General features: G+C 37.8%; 1 pseudogene; it reads right to left on the bottom strand.

Annotated features, from left to right (window-relative positions):
- Positions 1–463: 463 nt before the first annotated feature.
- Positions 464–17,984, bottom strand: LOC139121657 (tubulin alpha-2/alpha-4 chain-like; annotated as a pseudogene).
- Between the last annotated feature and the right edge of the window lie 3,135 nt (positions 17,985–21,119).

The following is a 21,119-nucleotide window of genomic DNA, read 5'->3' as shown; positions in this document are numbered from 1 at the left end:
ATTCATTACACAGAATACATTTACAAACCAATTATCAAAAGTTGCTCTCCACCATGACATTTCAAAACTTATATAAAAATAAACAAAATGATATCCGAATGGACTAAGATAACTAGAAGAGCTGAATGATGTGGAAATTTCAAATTAAATTGTATATATTCTGATACCGAAAGTTCTCCCTCCAATCATTTGCTGTTGATTCACTTTATGGTCTAAACATTTGTCAAGTATAGAAGAGATATTTGCATGTAAGACTTAAAGGCCTTTGTTGGCACCAGATTGTCTCATCAGAAAATTTACCTACTAGATTACAATTTCAATGGAAAACAAAAGGCTATCACACCTCCATGATCCTTTTACAGACTAGAACAAAGGTGATCCCAGGGATCGCCAAAAGGACCTTTAATCTTTGTCGTATTTGCTATAATTGCGATTTTCACTGGCGTGCTTCTGTCTTCCATGACTAATGTTCCTCGTTCGCGTCTTCATCCTCTTCTTCTCCTTCGACGGAATCAACACCGACTTCTTCGTAGTCTTTCTCTAAAACTGCCAATCTTCACGAGCGTCGGAGAACTCTTCTTCCCCCATACCTTCACCGACATACCAGTGGACGAAAGCACGCTTGGCGTACATCAAATCGAACTTGTGGCCAAGACGTGCCCAGGCCTCGGCGATGGCGGTAGTGTTGCTCAACATGCAGACAGCACGCTGTACTTTAGCCAAGTCACCACCTGGTACAACGGTCGGTGGCTGGTAGTTGATACCGACTTTGAAACCAGTTGGACACCAGTCGACGAACTGGATGGTACGCTTGGTCTTGATGTTGGCGATGGCTGCATTGACATCTTTTTGCACCACATCACCACGGTACAGCATAAAGCAGCCATGTACTTTCCGTGACGTGGGTCGCATTTTAACATCTGGTTGGCTGGCTCAAAGCAAGCATTGGTGATCTCTGCAACCGTGAGCTGTTCATAGTAGGCCTTCTCAGCAGAGATGAGTGGTGCGTAGGTAGCCAGTGGGAAATGGATACGTGGATGCGGCATCAAGTATTTCTGGAATTCAGTCAAGTCGGCGTTGAGGGCACCATCGAAACGCAGAGATGCGGTGATGGAGGAGACGATCTGACCAATCAGACGATTCAGGTTGGTGTACGTTGGACGCTCGATGTCGAGATTACGACCACAGATATCGTAGATGGCTTCATTGTCAACTATGAAAGCACAGTCGGAAGGCTCCAGAGTTGCATGGGTGGTCAAGACGGAATTATACGGCTCAACCACCGCAGTTGCTACTTGAGGAGCTGGGTAGACAGCAAATTCCAGCTTGGACTTCTTGCCGTAATCTTCAGAGAGCCTTTCCATTAGCAATGAGGTGAAACCAGAACCAGTGCCACCACCGAAGCTGTGGAAGATCAGGAAACCTTGGAGACCGGTACACTGGTCAGCCAGTCTACGGATTCTGTAAAGCACCAAATCAATTATCTCCTTTCCTACTGTGTAACGACCACGGGCATAGTTGTTGGCGGCGTCTTCCTTGCCAGTGATCAACTGCTCAGGGTGAAAGAGTTGTCGGTAAGTGCCAGTACGAACCTCATCTGTAAGGAAGGTAATTATTAAAACAAAGGTTTATAAGAACTTGATTTCTTTCTTGATATTCGACATCCATCACCTAGCGTCGAAGAAGGCTTTTCTGTGAAGAAACATCAGACTTGGCCCATGCCCTTAAGTATTATGCACCCTGAAAGTGAAAGACTTATGCATTTGCTAAAGCTTTCGACCATTCTCTTACCAAATCAAAAACAAATTAGGGGTAATCGTACAAAATTTGGTACTGGAGAGACAAATTACCTGAGATTTCCCTATATTTGAAATTCAAACTGGCGGCCATCGTCTCTGTGTAAACTCTATGTGGAATAAAAAAAAATTATTTACGATTTTCGAAATACTCTGACGTTGAAAAGTTTTACAAGTAATACATTTGCAGGATTATCGAGTCTGCGGGATTATCGAGTCTGATCACACTTGGTAATCGCACAACGGATGCAGGTCATGCGCGTTAAAGGAAGAAAGAGGGCGCATTTAACGCATATCTGACACAGTGAGCAGTCCGTCACGTCTCAAGCGAGCAGAGCGACGCCGTATAAGTAAGAGAAAGGCAGACACAAAAAAAGAACTTGTAGATAATGAAACATTTGGTTTTTGTCATACCTGTATTTATTGTCCCTCAATATATCCCTGTGATATGATCGCGAAACCAATAGCGAGCCAGTAACATCGCTCGAGAAAATTGTCAAGTAACTGGCATAGCTTGTCCAAACAGTCCCTCACGTCCCGATGGGGACTATGGTCCAAAGAAATATTCAAAGAACAATTGAGAGATTGAATAAGGCGGCACTTGTTTCTTAGAAAGGGGAAACATTGCATCTGTTCGGGTATAAGCTAGACTTGCTTCAAGTCGGTGAATTAAAAAAATCATTGATGTGGTTTCTCCTGTGTCTCTTCTATTTGATACGAACCTATTTGGAACTAGGCAGCCCAGGCCAGGTTTCCTAGCGATTGAATGCGTTACCTTTGAGTCTGCGCAGTAGTGAGTTAGTTTCTGCCTGATTCACCGACTTGGGCTTCTTGCACAGTACAGGCGGCTAGACGGACTGTGTACACAGTGACGTGAGGCAATTACAAAATGATTGACAGCCTTCCCCCGGTTATTCTAGCCGAAAAGAAGAACGCATCGACTTCGAAATCGAGTATGTTACACAATAGACGGTAGAGAAACGCTTAGCAAATATGGCATAAATTTGCACATCAACCGCGTTTTAAAACTCATCGACCGTCGCAAATCATGCGAGATTACCAGAGAAAAGTTGTCGAGAGTTATAGTCAGGGAAAATCTGTGTTCGTCTGTGCACCAACTGGCAGCGGTAAATCACTGACGAACGCAGTACTAGTCGTCCACTGCACATTGTTCTGATTTTCATCAATTCGAACAAAACTGTAATCCCCCCATCCACATATAGTCCGTGGGCTGGAGGGGCCCACCGTGCACCCCCCCATACCTACTACTTGGGTATTTTTTTGTTCTTTAGGACCTGCTGAACAAGAAAAAAGATGTTAACATTGGATATTTTGGATGCACTACCTATCTGGGCTGGTTTTTGATTTGCATGTACCGCAAAAAATGGCGAAAAATGGGTAGGGGAGGGGGTACTATATCCTCCCCTACATTGAGTAAACTAGCATGAAATAGCACAAACCATACATTTTTGGAAAGCTGAGATTCTGCTCTTTATGAGAAACACCAACTTTAGCAAGATTAATTTGTGTACATAGAATAGGACGACTTTAAAATGAATTTTTTTGACAATTTTGAAATTTTTTACCCAAAATACCATGTAACAATTGTGATTTACTTGTTATTAAGCAAAATTTTGACAGCTTTTTGTGTTTGAATTATTTATTCCCACATATTAAACAAGAAAAAAAGTGTTAACATTAGATATTTAACTATACACTACTTCTCTTGAGTCAATTCTGAATTGCGTGTATCTGTATGGGGTGTGCAAAAGCTGGGGGTAGGGGTACAACATTCTTTCCTTGATGAAGTAAACTGGCTTGAAATGCCATATACCTTATTGTTTTAGAAAGCTTAGATACTGGTCTTTCTAAAATGCATAAAGTTTTAGTGAAAAAATATGACGTCATAGAATTGGATAACTTTAAATCGATTTTTTCTGGTAATTCAGTATTTTTAACCGGAAGAAAATACGATAACTATTGTTTCCTCCTTATGAAGCAAATCAAACACATTTATGGATGTTATTTACTAATTGCAATGTGCTGAAAAAGAAAATAAATGTCAAAATTGAGTATTTACCATGCATTATTGTCTCTAGTCACTAAAATAGCAAGTTTTGCTACATTGGTATATCGTGAATGGGCATTTTATTGTTATGCAATGAACTAATGCACAGCCTTAAAAAGAAGACTCGAAAACGTGCACACATAGTCATATTGCCATTTTCTCCTTCAAGTAAATAGATTATTGACGACTGTCTATTGTTATCATTTAATTTTTAAATATTTTTCTATAAAATAATTTTGTTTAAGGCGTATTTGGAAAATTGTCTATGCCTCCTTGTCTTACTTTATATACAGCAAGCATTACTAACAATCTATTAGGCCGGGGCTAGAGGGGCGTCTACGTGCACCGAGGCTAGAGGGGCGTCTACGTGCACCTCCCCCCTCACCCCACAGGATAACAAACCTGTAATTTTCAGAAGCCTTGGGATCCCTAGAATAAGAAATGGGATTTTAACAGACAAAATATAGGGACTCAATAGCTGTTACGGTCATGTTTTGAAGGGTACCACAAAATCACGATTTTGTGACCCACGTGGATTTTTGTCAAACCTGTCTTGTTGTACGTATCTGCTGAGCTTACTGTTTACAATGACCTAGGTTATGGGGTATCATTAGAAAGGTGATTTATTCTTTTTGAAAATGGTATATAGCAATATCCAATATCTTCTATAGTTTTCATAAAATAGGACCATAATTTACCCCATACCCCAAAGTTTTATGTCACAAATTACTGTCAAAACTAATCTAAATTCCACCAATATTTACCTATACATAATACAAAAGGCAATACTGTGTATTAACTTTGTGTTATTTGCTACAGGTACATGTTAGAAACTTGGAATAAACTTTTAACAGAAAAAATATTGGGATCCTGTAGCTGTAACAGTCATATTTTGAAGGGTACCGAAAAATCACAGTATTACTGACTCGCATTCGTTTTTGTTAAACCTGTCTTCTTGTAAGTCTTCTGCTGAGCTTATTTTGAACATAACGAGGCCAATGGGGTACCATTAGAAAGTTAATTTACTCTTCTTTAAAATGATATGTTGCAATATGCAATATCTTCTATAGTTTTCATGAAATAAGATCAAAACTTACCCCATACTCCAATGTTTTATGTCGCAAATTACCATCAAAACTAATCTCAAATTCTACCAATTATTTTCCTAGACACATTACAAAAGGCAATTCTTTGTATAAAATATATTTTATTTGGTACAGGGACATGTCAAAAATATGAGTTAGACTTTAAAGAGACAAAATATTGGTATTGAATGACTGTTACTGGCATGTTTTGAAGGGTACCGTGAAGTCAGAGTATTACCGACTCGCATATGTTTTTGTTAAATGTGTCATCTTGTAAGTTTTCTGCTGAGCTTACTTTTTACCATAGCCTAGATTATGGGCTGCCATTGGAAAGACAATTTACTTGGCTTTAAAATGACATATTGTAATATGCAATATCTTCTATAGTTTTCATGAAATAGGACCAAATCTTACCCCATACCCCAAAGTTTTATGTCACAAATTACTGTCAAAACTAGCATTTAATTTCGATAAATTCTATAAAAAAGACAAACTTTGTATGAAACCTATTTTATTTGTTACAGAGACATTTCCAACTATGAAAGATACCATTAACAGGATAATTATTGTGATTTAATAGCTGTTAGCATCATAGTTTGAAGGATAGCAGGATATATGTTGCTGAAACCCGTGAAATTTTATTAAACAAGTTTCCATGAAATTATCTGCCAACCTTTATTTTATCCGTAACGCAGATTGTAGGGTATCATTACAAAGCTTTTATCACTCTTTATTTTAGCATATGATAAAGTGCATTATCATCTGAAGTTGTAATGAAATGGCAAAAAAACTTACCCAGCCCTTAGTTTTATTTGCAAACTACATCTGTTCGAAAACTTTGCAGTTTGCGAATTTGGGATATGGGGTAAGTCTGGTCCTATTTCATGAAAACTATTAAAGATATTTCATATTACAATATGTCACTTTAAGGCAAAATAAATTTTCTTTCCAATGATAGTCTATAAGATAGGTTAGAGTAAAATTGAGCTCAGCAGATTACTTACAAGATGACACATTTAACAAAAACACATACGAGTGGGCAAGGCTGAGACTTTACAGTACCCTTCAAAACATGACAGCAACAACCATTCATTCCCAATATTTGTCTGTTAAAAGTCTATCTGATATTTGTAGCATGTCTCTGTAGCAAATAAAACAGATTTCATACAAATCATTGCCTTTTGTAGTATGTCTAGGTAAAAGTTTGGTAGAATTTGAGATTAGTAGTGATAGTAATTTGCAATATAAACTTAGGGGTGTGGGGTAAGTTTTGGTCTTATTTCCTGAATACTTAAGAAGATATTGTATATTACAATATGTCATATCAAAGAAGAAAAAAATTACCTTTCTAACGATACCTCAATAGCCTGGTTATGTTAAAAAATAGGCTCAGCAGATGACTTATAATAAGACAGGTTTAACCAAACGTATGCGAGTTGGCAATACTATGAGTTTGTGGTACCCTCAATATATGACTGTTACAGCTACAGCATCACAATATTTTTTCTGTTAAAAGTTCGTTTCAAGTTTCTAACATGAACCTAAAACTAATATACTTAATTTAATACAAATCATTGCCCTTTATATTATGTCCCGGTCAATAGTTGTCAGAATTGAGATTAGTTTTGACGGTAATTTGGAATATAAAACTTTGGGGTATGGGGTAAGTTGTGGTCCTATTTCATGAAAACTATAAAAGATATTGCATATTGCAAATTATTATTTTAAAGAAGAGTAAATTACCTTTCGAATGATGCCCAACTTGCTACATTGTGTTAAAAAATAAGCTCAGTAGAAGACTTACAAGAAGACAGGTTTAACAAAAATGTATGCGAGTTGGCAGTACTGTGATTTGCAGTACCATTCAAAATATGACTGTTACAGCTACAGCATCTGGATATTTTTCTGTTAAAAGTTTATTTCAAGTTTCTAACATTTACCTGTATCAAATAAAACAAATTTGATACAAAGCATTGCCCTTTGTATAATGTCTAGGTAAATAATTGGTAGAATTTAAGATTAGTTTTGACAGTAATTTGTGACATAAAACTTTGGGGTATGGGGTAAGATTTGGTCCTATTTCATGAAAACTATAGAAGATATTGCATATTACAATATGTCATTTTAAAGCCAAGTAAATTGTCTTTCCAATGGCAGCCCATAATCTAGGCTATGGTAAAAAGTAAGCTCAGCAGAAAACTTACAAGACGACACATTTAACAAAAACATATGCGAGTCGGTAATACTCTGACTTCACGGTACCCTTCAAAACATGCCAGTAACAGTCATTCAATACCAATATTTTGTCTCTTTAAAGTCTAACTCATATTTTTGACATGTCCCTGTACCAAATAAAATATATTTATACAAAGAATTGCCTTTTGTAATGTGTCTGGAAAATAATTGGTAGAATTTGAGATTAGTTTTGATGGTAATTTGCGACATAAAACATTGGAGTATGGGGTAAGTTTTGATCTTATTTCATGAAAACTATAGAAGATATTGCATATTGCAACATATCATTTTAAAGAAGAGTAAATTAACTTTCTAATGGTACCCCATTGGCCTCGTTATGTTCAAAATAAGCTCAGCAGAAGACTTACAAGAAGACAGGTTTAACAAAAACGAATGCGAGTCAGTAATACTGTGATTTTTCGGTACCCTTCAAAATATGACTGTTACAGCTACAGGATCCCAATATTTTTTCTGTTAAAAGTTTATTCCAAGTTTATAACATGTACCTGTAGCAAATAACACAAAGTTAATACACAGTATTGCCTTTTGTATTATGTATAGGTAAATAATTGGTGGAATTTAGATTAGTTTTGACAGTAATTTGTGACATAAAACTTTGGGGTATGGGGTAAAGTATGGCCCTATTTCATGAAAACTATAGAAAATATTGCATATTACTATATACCATTTTCAAAAAGAATAAATCACCTTTCTAATGATACCCCATAACCTAGGTCATGTTAAACAGTAAGCTCAGCAGATCACGTACAAAGAGACAGGTTTGACAAAAATCCACGTGGGTCACAAAATCGTGATTTTGTGGTACCCTTCAAAACATGACCGTAACAGCTATTGAGTCCCTATATTTTGTCTGTTATAATCCCATTTCTTATTATAGGGATCCCAAAGCTTCTGAAAATTACAGGTTTGTTATCCCGTGGGATGAGGGGGGAGGTGCACTAGACGCCCCTCTAGCCTCGGTGCACGTAGACGCCCCTCTAGCCCGGCCTAATAGATTGTTAGTAATGCTTGCTGTATATAAGTAAGACAAGGAGGCATAGACAATTTTCCAAATACGCCTTAAACAAAATTATTTTATAGAAAAATTTAAAAATTAAATGATAACAATAGACAGTCGTCAATAATCTATTTACTTGAAGGAGAAAATGGTAATATGACTATGTGTGCACGTTTTCGAGTCTTCTTTTTAAGGCTGTGCATTAGTTCATTGCATAACAATAAAATGCCCATTCACGATATACCAATGTAGCAAAACTTGCTTTTTAGTGACTAGAGACAATAATGCATGGTAAATACTCAATTTTGACATTTATTTTCTTTTTCAGCACATTGCAATTAGTAAATAACATCCATAAATGTGTTGATTTGCTTCATAAGGAGGAAACAATAGTTATCGTATTTTCTTCCGGTTAAAAATACTGAATTACCAGAAAAAATCGATTTAAAGTTATCCAATTCTATGACGTCATATTTTTTCACTAAAACTTTATGCATTTTAGAAAGACCAGTATCTAAGCTTTCTAAAACTATAAGGTATATGGCATTTCAAGCCAGTTTACTTCATCAAGGAAAGAATGTTGTACCCCTACCCCCAAGCTTTTGCACACCCCATACAGATACACGCAATTCAGAATTGACTCAAGAGAAGTAGTGTATAGTTAAATATCTAATGTTAACACTTTTTTTTCTTGTTTAATATGTGGGAATAAATAATTCAAACCACAAAAAGCTGTCAAAAGTTTGTTTTGCTTAATAACAAGTAAATCACAATTGTTACATGGTATTTTGGGTAAAAAATTTCAAAATTGTCAAAAAAATTCATTTTAAAGTCGTCCTATTCTATGTACACAAATTAATTTTGCTAAAGTTGGTGTTTCTCATAAAGAGCAGAATCTCAGCTTTCCAAAAATGTATGGTTTGTGCTATTTCATGCTAGTTTACTCAATGTAGGGGAGGATATAGTACCCCCTCCCCTACCCATTTTTCGCCATTTTTGCGGTACATGCAAATCAAAAACCAGCCCAGATAGGTAGTGCATCCCAAAATATCCAATGTTAACATCTTTTTCTTGTTCAGCAGGTCCTAAAGAACAAAAAAATACCAAGTAGTAGGGATGTGGGGGGGGGGGGTGCACGGTGGGCCCCTCCAGCCCACGGACTAATATTGCTCTAATGAAGGAGCAAGCCTAGAAGTTGAACGAAAGAGGACTGAATCAAGGCTACATCAGCGACCACAACGTTGACATGACCTGCGTATAAGGCTGGTTCAACTACGTTTTCGACGATGAGCAGAGGTCCTGCTGACTTTGGTGGGAGCATGGAGGTTTTTTTTTGTACCTCAGTGATCGCATCGACATTTTATCAACAACGCCATGTCAGTTTTATGCACATCTCTTGGGGGATCGAAAGGTAACTCCTCCCAATATGCCAAACACGATGATGTCATGTTATGAATAATAGATCAGTAAATACAAACGTCACCTCATCAACAAGTCTGACAAAACTCCCCTGTATAGCGCTCTTTCCGCCTATCGCGTTCACCCCATTTACGCGTTTCACATGAAAACAGAACGCAAATCATCGCGAACACCCCACTATTAAAACATTCCCAAATGACAGACTTGAACCAAGTCTACGGGTAAGCAATATATTTCGTTTTAAAAAGAATTAAGAATAAAACTTATTTACCGACTACAGTTGGTTCTAAATCTATGAAGATTGCACGGGGAACATGTTTGCCAGCACCGGTCTCGCTGAAGAAAGTGTTGAAGGAGTCATCACCACCACCGGTGGTTGGCATCTGACCATCAGGCTGGATACCATGTTCCAAGCAGTACAGCTCCCAGCATGCATTGCCGATCTGTACACCAGCTTGACCAACGTGGACTGAGATACATTCACGCTGGAGTGAAACGAAACAAGCCATTAAACGTGGATGTTGTATCGTTATTATTACGACTCATTTAACACGGTTGAAACTAATTTGGGATAATTGGATGGCGAAGTAATGTCGGTTTAATCTACAAATGTAAGCTCATCTGCTTTTCTTTTTAAGTTATACACTTGTTTTATGAGTAATTTGTAATATTGCAACATTCAGCTATAGGGCACCGAACACTTTTGAGAAATTTGAAAAATATGAAGATCCAATTATCCCAAATTAGTTCCAATCGTGTTTTGTTCATTTTTTCACAAAATCCTATGGTTTCTCTGTAGTAAAGAACGGATATGGCTATAGTGGGTTAGTTTCTGCCAGATTCCGAGAGAAACTCTCCAGTATAGCGTTCACCACACTAACGCGTTTCACATGAAAACAGAACATAAATCATCGCGTTCACCTTACTCAAACATTCACAAATCACAGACTTGAACCAAGTCTACCCTACCCCCTTTTATAGGGGACATGCGCCTTTAAAAGTCTCATAAAAAGTTTAGCGAAACACAGGAAGGCATGACACGTTACAGCTGCACACATCGGCTATTAAATTATGTTTGGAGTCGTGTGGTTTAACGTTTTATGGTATGGTCTGATTGTGTAATTGTTCAGCGACTATTTAAGTGTAGTATATTCATGCTGTGCACTGTGTTGTGTGTCGGCTTTTTTGGTGTTAGAAATTAGCCATGGCGAAACGAAGCCGGGTCGGTTATGTCTGAGACACTGTGATCCTTTTGATGCTTTCGTTTTGGAACCCTGAGTAGTTCCTTTATCAGTCGCTTGAATGTATTGGTTTTGTTTGGTTTTTGTTTGATTGCTTTGCTCTACTAACAGTGTTGTTAGAATATATATGTTTTGATATGTTAAAGCATGGAGGTAGAAAGGACAGACTACCTCCACGGTTAAACCTTTGTTGAAGACGCTATTACCACGTCATTGCTGTTCCTTTTTGTTTGTTCAGTCTTGCTTTCACTAATGTGTCTTTTATGTTTTTCGATTATATGCGATTATTATTTGTTTCGGAAAGACTAGTTTCAGCGTAGAACCTAAAAAAGAGCGTTTTTAGGGTCTGTGGTTTCAGCATTTCATGGGATATGATCTTTGGATGGGCTCCTCACCCATGTAGTTTTATTGGGTGAATTAGTGAGTGAGAATATATTTTCTTAAAGGAGATTCTCGCTCCAGGGTCTATGCTGTGGTATACTTCAGAAAAAGAAAAACCTTTACGTAAGAAAGTTCAGGTTGGGCTACTCTTGGTCTTTTCCAGTAACCATGAGCTACTGTCAACGTAGCTAATGCACCATAGGTACGATGCTGTATGGACCTCTGTGTACATGTTCTGTTCACTACGTTAGGCCATACACGACAATAGTGCATAACACAGAGCTGTATAAAACAGAACCGTAAACAAAATAATTGACAAACATTCGTTTCAGAACCGTACACATATGTCACTTATATTATGCTGTCAAAACTGTGCATTGCTGCACTAAAAGTCAAACCGCAGAAGTGTTGCTATACAAAAATAACGCATTCCTATGTTGTGTCATGTTTTTTCCGCGCTCTTATTGATTGAAGAACAAAAAGAAATTGAGAGTATAAAAAAACCCGCGTCACCGCATCATTTTTGAAATATGTCTAGGATGAGAAACAAACTTTTTATTATTCTTTGCCTTACCCTCCACCACAATGGAGGGAAACGTAGTGGACGGACACAAATCACCGCACACAGACTTAGGTGGTTGCAAATTTTGCCCGGACCAAAGACTTCATGTCAATAAAAGAAGGGCTACTCTGGCGTAAGTCTGCACGCACTCTCGTCCGCTTTGTGCGGTAGGGCTATAATACGGCTACGGCGTAGTGGAGGGACGGTAGGCGTAGTCATAGCAGAGCACTCTTGACTCTAGCTGTGGAAACGCAGCTATCTGTTGCGGGGTAGCGTGCGTCGCTGTGGCGGGTCATCAAAAGGTCAAGCCCGCCATGGACACGCAGCTATCTGAGATAACACCCAGTTCTCAATAAAGCAATCCATCAAACAAATAAAACATGAAATAAATGTTACAGTGTTTACAAAATACTCACATAAAAAAGTTACACATACTTAGAGTTGCAAATGCTGCTTTCTCACAGCCATGACTTAGTAAATATACTTACAAATGAATATTCAATAATACTTGGAATCTGTAGAACTCATAAGCCTTTTGAATTTGTCATAATTTGGATCAAGAAAAGTACTTAGTGGTAAAAATTTAATTCTAATACTGTTGTAAAGTGAACAAATTCACAAAAAGTGATACTCATCCTCAACGTCGCCGGAGTTACAGAGCTTACAAAATATACGTTTCGGTTCTATTCCTTGATGACGCCCAACTTTTACCTCTAGAGGGAGAGACGAGCATCGAAAGCGAGCTAGTGCATGTATAAATTTTACATTACGAGTCAAAGTTAAATACTTTTGAGGTTCAAGAAGACCTTTAAATGTGCAGTATGTATGTAATTTAGGTTTGCCTGTTGCATTGGCTGACCAATGTCGTTTACAAATATCAACAACCCTGGAATGAAAACAACTGAGAAAAACGTTCTTATTCCCTACTTCCTGAGCAATCCAGGCATAACCAAATCATATAAATAAAGAATATTTTAACTGAAGTGACCCATGTATGCGTCCCTAGGTTGTCTAGATTTCTTAACATATTGTACATATGTCTGGGAGTCTATTGTAGGCATTTCAATAAGCTTTAGCCAGTACTGATACATTTACGTAAAGTATGTGAAGATATTGGCAAACGTCCACATTCCCCTATAACTGCTTCATTAGGAGTATTATTTGGAAGTGCCAGTAGTCGTCTGCACCATTTTCTTGAATCTTTCAATACTGTCATAGTATTGGAATCCCCAGATTTCTTCACCATAAGTCAGAATTGGTACAATCATCGAATCAAATAGTCTGAAATGAACCTTATAGTATAAAATATTGATTTAAATGTCTGATTCAGTCATCAACAATAAAATCTGAAAGTGACCCAGTTCTGGCGTTAAAATCACCACCCAGCAAAACCAGTGCTTCTGGAGGACTGAACGAACGAAAATCAGTTATAAACGCTTCAAGTGCATCGAATTTGTCTGTCTTATCGTCTTGTTTAAAGTAACAGCAGCCATAAAGAACGTCTTTGTTGAAAGGGAAGAGCGTTTTATTGAGATGGAAAAAATGCAATTTAAAATTTCATCAGAGCTCTTTATTCCCTTGACTTTGTTTGCAATATTTCGGTGAACGTAAACCGCACTTCCCCTAGTCGGACGTCCTCTCTGGTCTGCGTCAAAAAGCTGGAAATTTATAAGTAACATAACTATCTAAGAAATCGACAGTCTGTCTCGCAACAGAAAGTTTCTAAAAGACCAATTTTGTCAAAGTTTTACAAACTGCAAGAAATTCGGAAACTGAGCGTTTAGCCTTTAAATCCCTGATATCCCAGAACAAAATGAAATGACAGTTTTCTTTGGACGCTGGCCATGTCCCTATGATGATGGTGTGACCGTGTGTGACTTCACGACTTGCCCCGTGATTCATCGACTTTATAAATGGTCTTCTGACTGTTAACTGCGATATGAATCCGTTTATCAAATCGGACGAACGCTTTAGAGCCGACATGTTCGTCTAGCAGGATTTTTCGATGAGTCAACAGTTTGGCGCGAATATTACGGACTCTCTTCGTGAAGTCTTCCCCAATACTGATACCAGAGTTTCGTAGTTTACTTGCCTTTGAAAGAATGATGATTTGTCTTCAATCTTTGACAGCATTGCTATGACCACAGTTACGTGTGGTTCGATACATAGCGGCCGCCGCGTGGTATGCACACGTAACTGTGGCTATGACCAGCCTTGCTGCACGTTTTAACGGTAACACGATTGGAAGTAACTTGGGATAATTGGACGGTAATGTAATGTCGATTTCATCTACAAATGTTATCTCATCTGCTTTTCTTTTAATATTACACACTTGTTTTTTATGATTAATTTCCGATATTGCAACATTCAGCTGTATGGCACCTAACACTTTTGAGAAATTGCAAAATATGAAAATCCAATTATCCAAGTTAGTTCCAATCGTGTTCGGTGCACTGTTCAAACGGTGACACCTTTCAAACTCAATATCTTCCGAAAGTTCAAGCTTATTTTTCAATCTTCTTTGACTTTCTCCTCAGCCTCTTACCAAGTTTCATTTGCGTTTTCTTGTTTTAAGCCGTAGAACAATAAATAGTTCCTTCGACTCCGGTTCTTAAGGTTGTCTTTGTCTTGGTGGATTTGTTCATTTTCGCGTTTCCGACTTGCCATTGTCCTGAAATTGATCGTAAGATTTCTGTTTTGATTCGAGTTCAGACATTCTTGCTCTGTTATGGTCAGTCGACTCTCGTAATTCGTTCATTTCATTTTCTATATTGTTCATTCAAGACTGCAATCTGTCGAGTTTAGCGTTCATTTCCCTCGAATCATAAGAAGTTAGTGTATCAAGTTTTTCTACGATACCTGCGATGTCATTTTTAGTAGCAGAATCTTCACCCGAACCCGTGCTCTGGTTACCGCAACGGAGTTTAGGACCTGGGGTTTCTATATGTTTCCACCAATGACAAGTAGATCGAGAAGGCAAAGCTTGATAGTCAGTGACAGCTTGCAATTCACAAAAGGTATGTGTAGGGCGGCCATCTTTGGAAGCTTCTGCTGACGTGTCGGGTCGCCGCCGGCAAAATTGTAATTTTCACGCGATACTGTTCTGAGGTGATTCCCATTTCCCTGAAGGTACTTCGGACAGGTATTCTTCGCGTTTGGACAACTTAAGACTCCGCCAAAGTAACTATTTGGACTTATAACTAGACAAAGTTACGGAGCTGACTTTTACACGTCTGCACTGTGCGACGCTCCCATTGTTCTTCCTGATTGTGTATTAGTTCGGTATTATTAATATTCATGTTTTATAATGTGTTATGTGTCGGCTATTTGGTGTCAGAAATTAGCCATGGTGAGATGGTTGTAATTACTTGCGATGTGAACGTAAGAAACTCATTATGAAATAAATAATTTCCTTACAAATATAAAGATTCAATCATAAATGACACATCCATCCTTAATAATTATAATAAAAATATTCACCCATCGGTAGGCCTACAAGTATAGATCAATTATTACAAAGATATAGTAGGGTAGATGAATGGTTTTCTCTAAAAACATTGCGATCAATACTCCCCGTGCTATCTACGCAACTCCAAAAAATTTTACAACTTTACAGCACGCAGATCTGTTCTTTGGGGTTCACCGAAATATAAATTTTACTATAACCCAATCGGGATTCGAACCCCCACACACTCACGGCAACATCGCCTAGCTGCTAGGCCTTACACAAAAACCAGTCGGCCACTGCTTCCAACCCAAAAGAGTTGGTCACAGTAACCGACTTAGATGTTTCAATTCTGTGCTCGGCCGAGCAACACGGTATGACAGAAGAATTGACATAAGCTCACTGCCACACCTCGATACGTACCGCGCGTTGTCGCAATATCTAACTTCAATAAATGAAGCCGGCCTATCCAAAGGCAGTGTTGGTCTGATCGCGGAGGTATCATAATCGTAAGACGCAGGTGACTGCGATCTATACTCCCTTATATATATATATATATATATATATATATATATTATATATATATATATATATATATATATATATATATATATATAATATCTATATATATATATATTTAACCTTCACCTAAGCATGTTAGGGGCAAGCAACGACTGAAGCTTTACGTATGTGGCCCGACAACACAGAGACAAAGTTTAGTCGATATCGCGTTGTATGCGAGTGACGTGTCAAAATGCGGACACATTAAATGTAATACCCCTTTATCATACATGCATACATTGGTTATAATCCATTTTCCTGGCGGCGTTCCCATATTTGATACGAAATCGACAGAAATGGGCCCTTGCTGATTCGCATTGTACTCAATGGAAATTTCGTTGCTAAGGAGTGATGGCAACCGTTTCACTTGTTGATATTATTCCGTTATTGGGCCATCATTCCACTTCACTGGGTGGTTGTGGTACAATTTCAGATTAAACATTTTTTTTAATTATTAAGATTTCAATACTTGTTTTCATAATTTTAAGGATGTTTATATCTATTTAAAGTACCGCGTTAAATGTGAAACATAGGCTGGAGTGTGTAAAGTGAGTAATTTTTCGTACTCTGAAAAATAAATACATCCCTTCATGAAAATACGGTGTTTTCGGGTTCTAACCCACAACCTACGTATCAGTCACCTAGCAGAGAAGGAACAGACAGAACCGCTCGGTCAAATCTGAGACCTACCAAAATCAAGTCAAAATCGACCTCGCGCAGCGCACGGAGAAAATCTACAGATATCTGTACGGCCTCTAGGTACGAATGCAATGTGGATGTACGTTTAATAGTTGTGCCAGTCAGTTCATCTTGAAGAATTATCCACGTCCTTACACGTCCCATATGCCGAATTTATCATAATAGGAATTTATGAGCGGATTAGGGAATATTTGAAGTGAGTACAGCTTCGTAACTTGTACTGTAGAGATTTTGTTGCAATATACGAATAAATCATTTCAAAAGTATTTACATCGTCTGCTCGTATATTTTTGTCTCTGACTTGACTAAATATGACTAAACTTGTTTAAACGACTAATAATACACGAAAGTTTTGTCTTTCTTTGGAGTAACTTCACTGGTAATATGCTTTGTGTCAAAAACTTACACGGAAACGGATCAAGAATGTCTGAGTCTCTAACGGATCGTAAAGTGTGGTGTGTGCACCTTTGATCAGTGTCGAGTATTTTCAGAAGTGTAGTCGGATTTTGTGACTCATTTATGGCTATACTCGATATAATTCAGTACAAACCTTGTCAACAAGAAACTTGTCGTATAGCGGTTATCATAAAATTCGTGATGCAGTCGACCAAGCTGCACTCTTCAGCAGCGCAGACGACATGGAATTGAAAGCACCGAGCATCACGGTACTGGACTGTGAACGATAACAGGTGTCCGTGTCGCGATGTCCGTCTCAACGCAAACGAATTTTCAACGCGTTCGTGTGTTTATTTTATCCAAAGCCTGATTACTGGTCTATCTTTTTACTTAGATGTAGATCATGACTTTCAACCAATAATTTGCGATGTCCGTCTCAACGCAAACGAATTTTCAACGCGTTCGTGTGTTTTATTTTATCCAAAGCCTGATTACTGGTCTATCTTTTTACTTAGATGTAGATCATGACTTTCAAACCAATAATTTGCCAAGACTCGGCAGCAAAATCGGCTCCCGTTCAAGGGACCCAAAAGGTAGTAGAAACGAGGATGATTAAAAGCTTATCCGTAAAGTTTTGCCCAAGGTTGCTGCAACAGCTTGAAACAAGATTTGGAAGTTTTTGGAAGTTTCAGCTTTTATAAAGGTTAGTTTGCCCAAGCTTCAACAAATGTATGCAAGGATAAGCTTCAGAGAATCTTGGGCGCACCAGTCTTAAGTTAAGGTCGGCACGCTCACCATTGTACTGAGCTTCGGCGCCAAGCTTCATATAACTTTTGACTAAGCTTTGACCAAAGTATTGCACAATCGCCTGTTGTAGCCGAAGTCGTAACCTTTGGATAACGAAAATCTAATAGCGCACACAGTATATTCCCATCAGTTTGCATACTTATGAGTTATAGTTTCGTCAAGGCAGCTGTTGACATCATGACTATAACGTAACAAAATCGAGAAAACTTACCATTTTGTTTGATTTTAGGAGGAATTAAGCTGTTAGTAGACTTGCGAATTATTTCAACACTGTACGATGTAACTGAAGTAGGATGTGTTCTGTGGTGGAGAATTTGGTGCTCTGCTCTGTGCTCTCACAGTGTGACGCTGTAGGGTCGGTCGTGAGCTGCAAAATGATAACAGGTAACAATGGTTGGCAATTTATTTACAGAGCGCCACACCATATTCTGGTCTGAACACATTTAGTACATATTTGACGGGCAATTGTCCCATCTTTCAAACTGAGGAGCGGGAAAGCTGGAAGGAGGGCGCTCTTCGAAACTTCTATTCCGGAGTTCCCCGTCGGATTCCAAAATTCAGAATTGGCAACATGGACACTGAACTACATGTTACGTATTATCACTAATGTCTCTATCGCTTGACCGTCTGCATTTTGGAAAGACGAGATCTGACAGCGGAAATCAGTCAGTCGAATCACGACAACAGCAGGGGGTACCTAAGAAAGTGTAGCTTTTGAATGAAAACTATAGCTTTGACACCGTACAGGATAGCTTGGGTAGGGAAACGATAGTTGCTGGAATGGAATCCGTAAGTTTGGTCATCTGAAAGGATAGCTTTGAACATATTTTGATGTAGAGGGCATAAAAAAAAGATGGCTGACAGCAAAAGCAGTGGTAGCGGCAGTAAATATTTTACCCGTTTTCGACAAAAAAAATTAGCAAGTTGTGTTGTGTAAGATGCTGCGTTCAGTGAGGTTCAGGTTCGATTACACTTCTGTAAAGTTTCTGCCCCCATTTTACAAAACTTGCTGAGAAATCTCCGTTCCCCTTTTGAACTGAACAGGCTATTAGGACGTCCTATTCTAATACATGTAAATGGTTGTATATGTTATAGTGTATAAAAAAGTGCTCGCGCATACATTGATGGTAGAGAAGATAACTATTCATCTTAAAAAGTTATCTGAAGCTAACTTTGAATCTTGGTAATGTCTTAACTCTGGAAAACAGACATGCCAACACTAACGACTACGTCTTTACACTATCATATACATTCTCTTCCCTGTTTATTGCTACCCACCATTAAACCCTTGTGTTTTTATCCTTTTCTTTGTCCACGGTTTTTCGATTATTCGTCCATCGCGCGCTGCAATCAGAAATCGGACACTCGTGCCCTTCTGTCAGGCATGGCTAGGGGGCAATAGCTCTACCTGTTAATGATACTTTTATCGTTTTGTGATAGAAAAAATTACAGCGCCCTACTCCCTAAAGTGTGTTGGAATAAAAAGCAGTATTGTCAATGAAAAGCACTGAGCACAATACATAATAATATCATTGCAAATGAATTCTGGTCTGGACTAAAATTCAGTAGATAACAATAACATCGGACATTACCTACGATTATCATGCATTATTAATATGCTGAAAACTCGATATTTCAACGTGATTTGTGTAGTACACCATGAAAGTTCTCTTTACAGATAAAACTAAACTATCAGAAAATACATTACAAGTTGCAGCTAAGGGAAGAACCAATTTATTGCGGTGGGGGTTAGTAGTCGGAAAAACATTGCTAGCAGGTGAGAGAAGAAAAACTATAATTTGATCTCATAAAGGGCCCTAGAAAAAATTGTTTGAGCAGATTCGTATTGCTTCTACATACGGGAAAAATATTAATTGATTTGGGACTTACAATTAAAAATATTGCTCTCACCATGACAGGAAAAGTGCTGCTACATTAATTTCCGCCATCCGAAGAAATCAGATAGTTCTCCCTTGACGGAGATGTAAGCTTCACAATGTAATAAATAAATAAGTAGAACTGACATTGAATCGTGTTCTTTGCATCTTGTCATTACCTTGTCAGATTATTATTCTGTATCAATGAACTGAACACGTTTAAATTTAATGTAACAATTGTTGTGCAGCTGATGTCTTTTGACGACTTTAGCATTTAATAACGAGACTTTTGACGAAAAAATATAATCTTCAAATTTAGCGAATATTGAAACTTGTTTCTTTTTTTTTACTGTCCATTCGGTGATTAGCAGTAGCGTAGTTTACTTGCATTTTTCTCACTTTCTGTATATCAATGAGTCGTAAATGACGTGTGTGAGTGTGTGTGTGTGTGTGTGTGTGTGTGTGTGTGTGTGTCTGTGTGAGAGAGGTATGTATGTATGTATGTATGTATGTATGTATGTATGTATGTATGTATGTAGTATGTATGTATGTATGTATGTATGTATGTATGTATGTATGTATGTATGTGAGGTGTGTGTGTGTGTGTGTGTCTGTCTGTGTGAGAGAGGTATGTATGTATGTATGTATGTATGTATGTATGTATGTATGTATGTATGTATGTATGTATGTATGTATGTATGTATGTATGTATGTATGTATGTATGTATGTATGTATGTATGTATGTATGTATGTATGTATGTATGTATAATAATCGCAATGTTACCAATCCATAATCCATGACAGTAGGTCAGCATTCGCAAGACAATAGTTGTAAACATAGACACAAAACAGCACAGAACAGACAGTAAATAGACGGTACACAAACAAAGTCATATTCATGAAAGAAAGATATATGGACCTCTGGCCAAAAGACCAAGAAGTGATGTCAGGTGTTTCGAAAATAGTAAGCGCATCCTGCCCCACATGTGGTACCCGCCATATATCAATCTGTAAGTGGTCACTAACTTAGGCCCAATGTCACCGATGCCATCAGTGATCATTTGTCGAAGAGAGATATTGTATTTATTTACCAGCTTGCGATACCTGCCAAAAAAGCGTTTGAATGTAGAGACAAGTCTTGCTCTGGTGTAACCTTGATTTAATAGTTTGTAAGAGAGATGGCCATGTCTCTCTACAAAATCACCATATGAACTGCATGCTCTTGCATATCGAATAAGCTGGGAAATGTATACCCCATAAGCAGGTGAGTATGTATATGTACTGATGTATGTATGTATGTATGTATGTATGTATGTATGTATGTATGTATGTATGTATGTATGTAGTATGTATGTATGTATGTATGTATGTATGTATGTATGTATGTAGTATGTATGTATGTATGTATGTATGTATGTATGTATGTATGTATGTATGTATGTATTATGTATGTGTGTGTGTGTGTATGTATGTATGTATGTATGTATGTATGTATGTATGTATGTATGTATGTATGTATGTATGTATG

This window comes from Ptychodera flava, chromosome 21, assembly GCF_041260155.1.
Source record: "Ptychodera flava strain L36383 chromosome 21, AS_Pfla_20210202, whole genome shotgun sequence".
In the NCBI taxonomy this organism is placed as follows: Eukaryota; Metazoa; Hemichordata; class Enteropneusta; family Ptychoderidae; genus Ptychodera; species Ptychodera flava.
The sequence above is the reverse complement of the archived record's forward strand: the minus strand, read 5'-3'. Positions and strand labels throughout refer to the sequence as shown.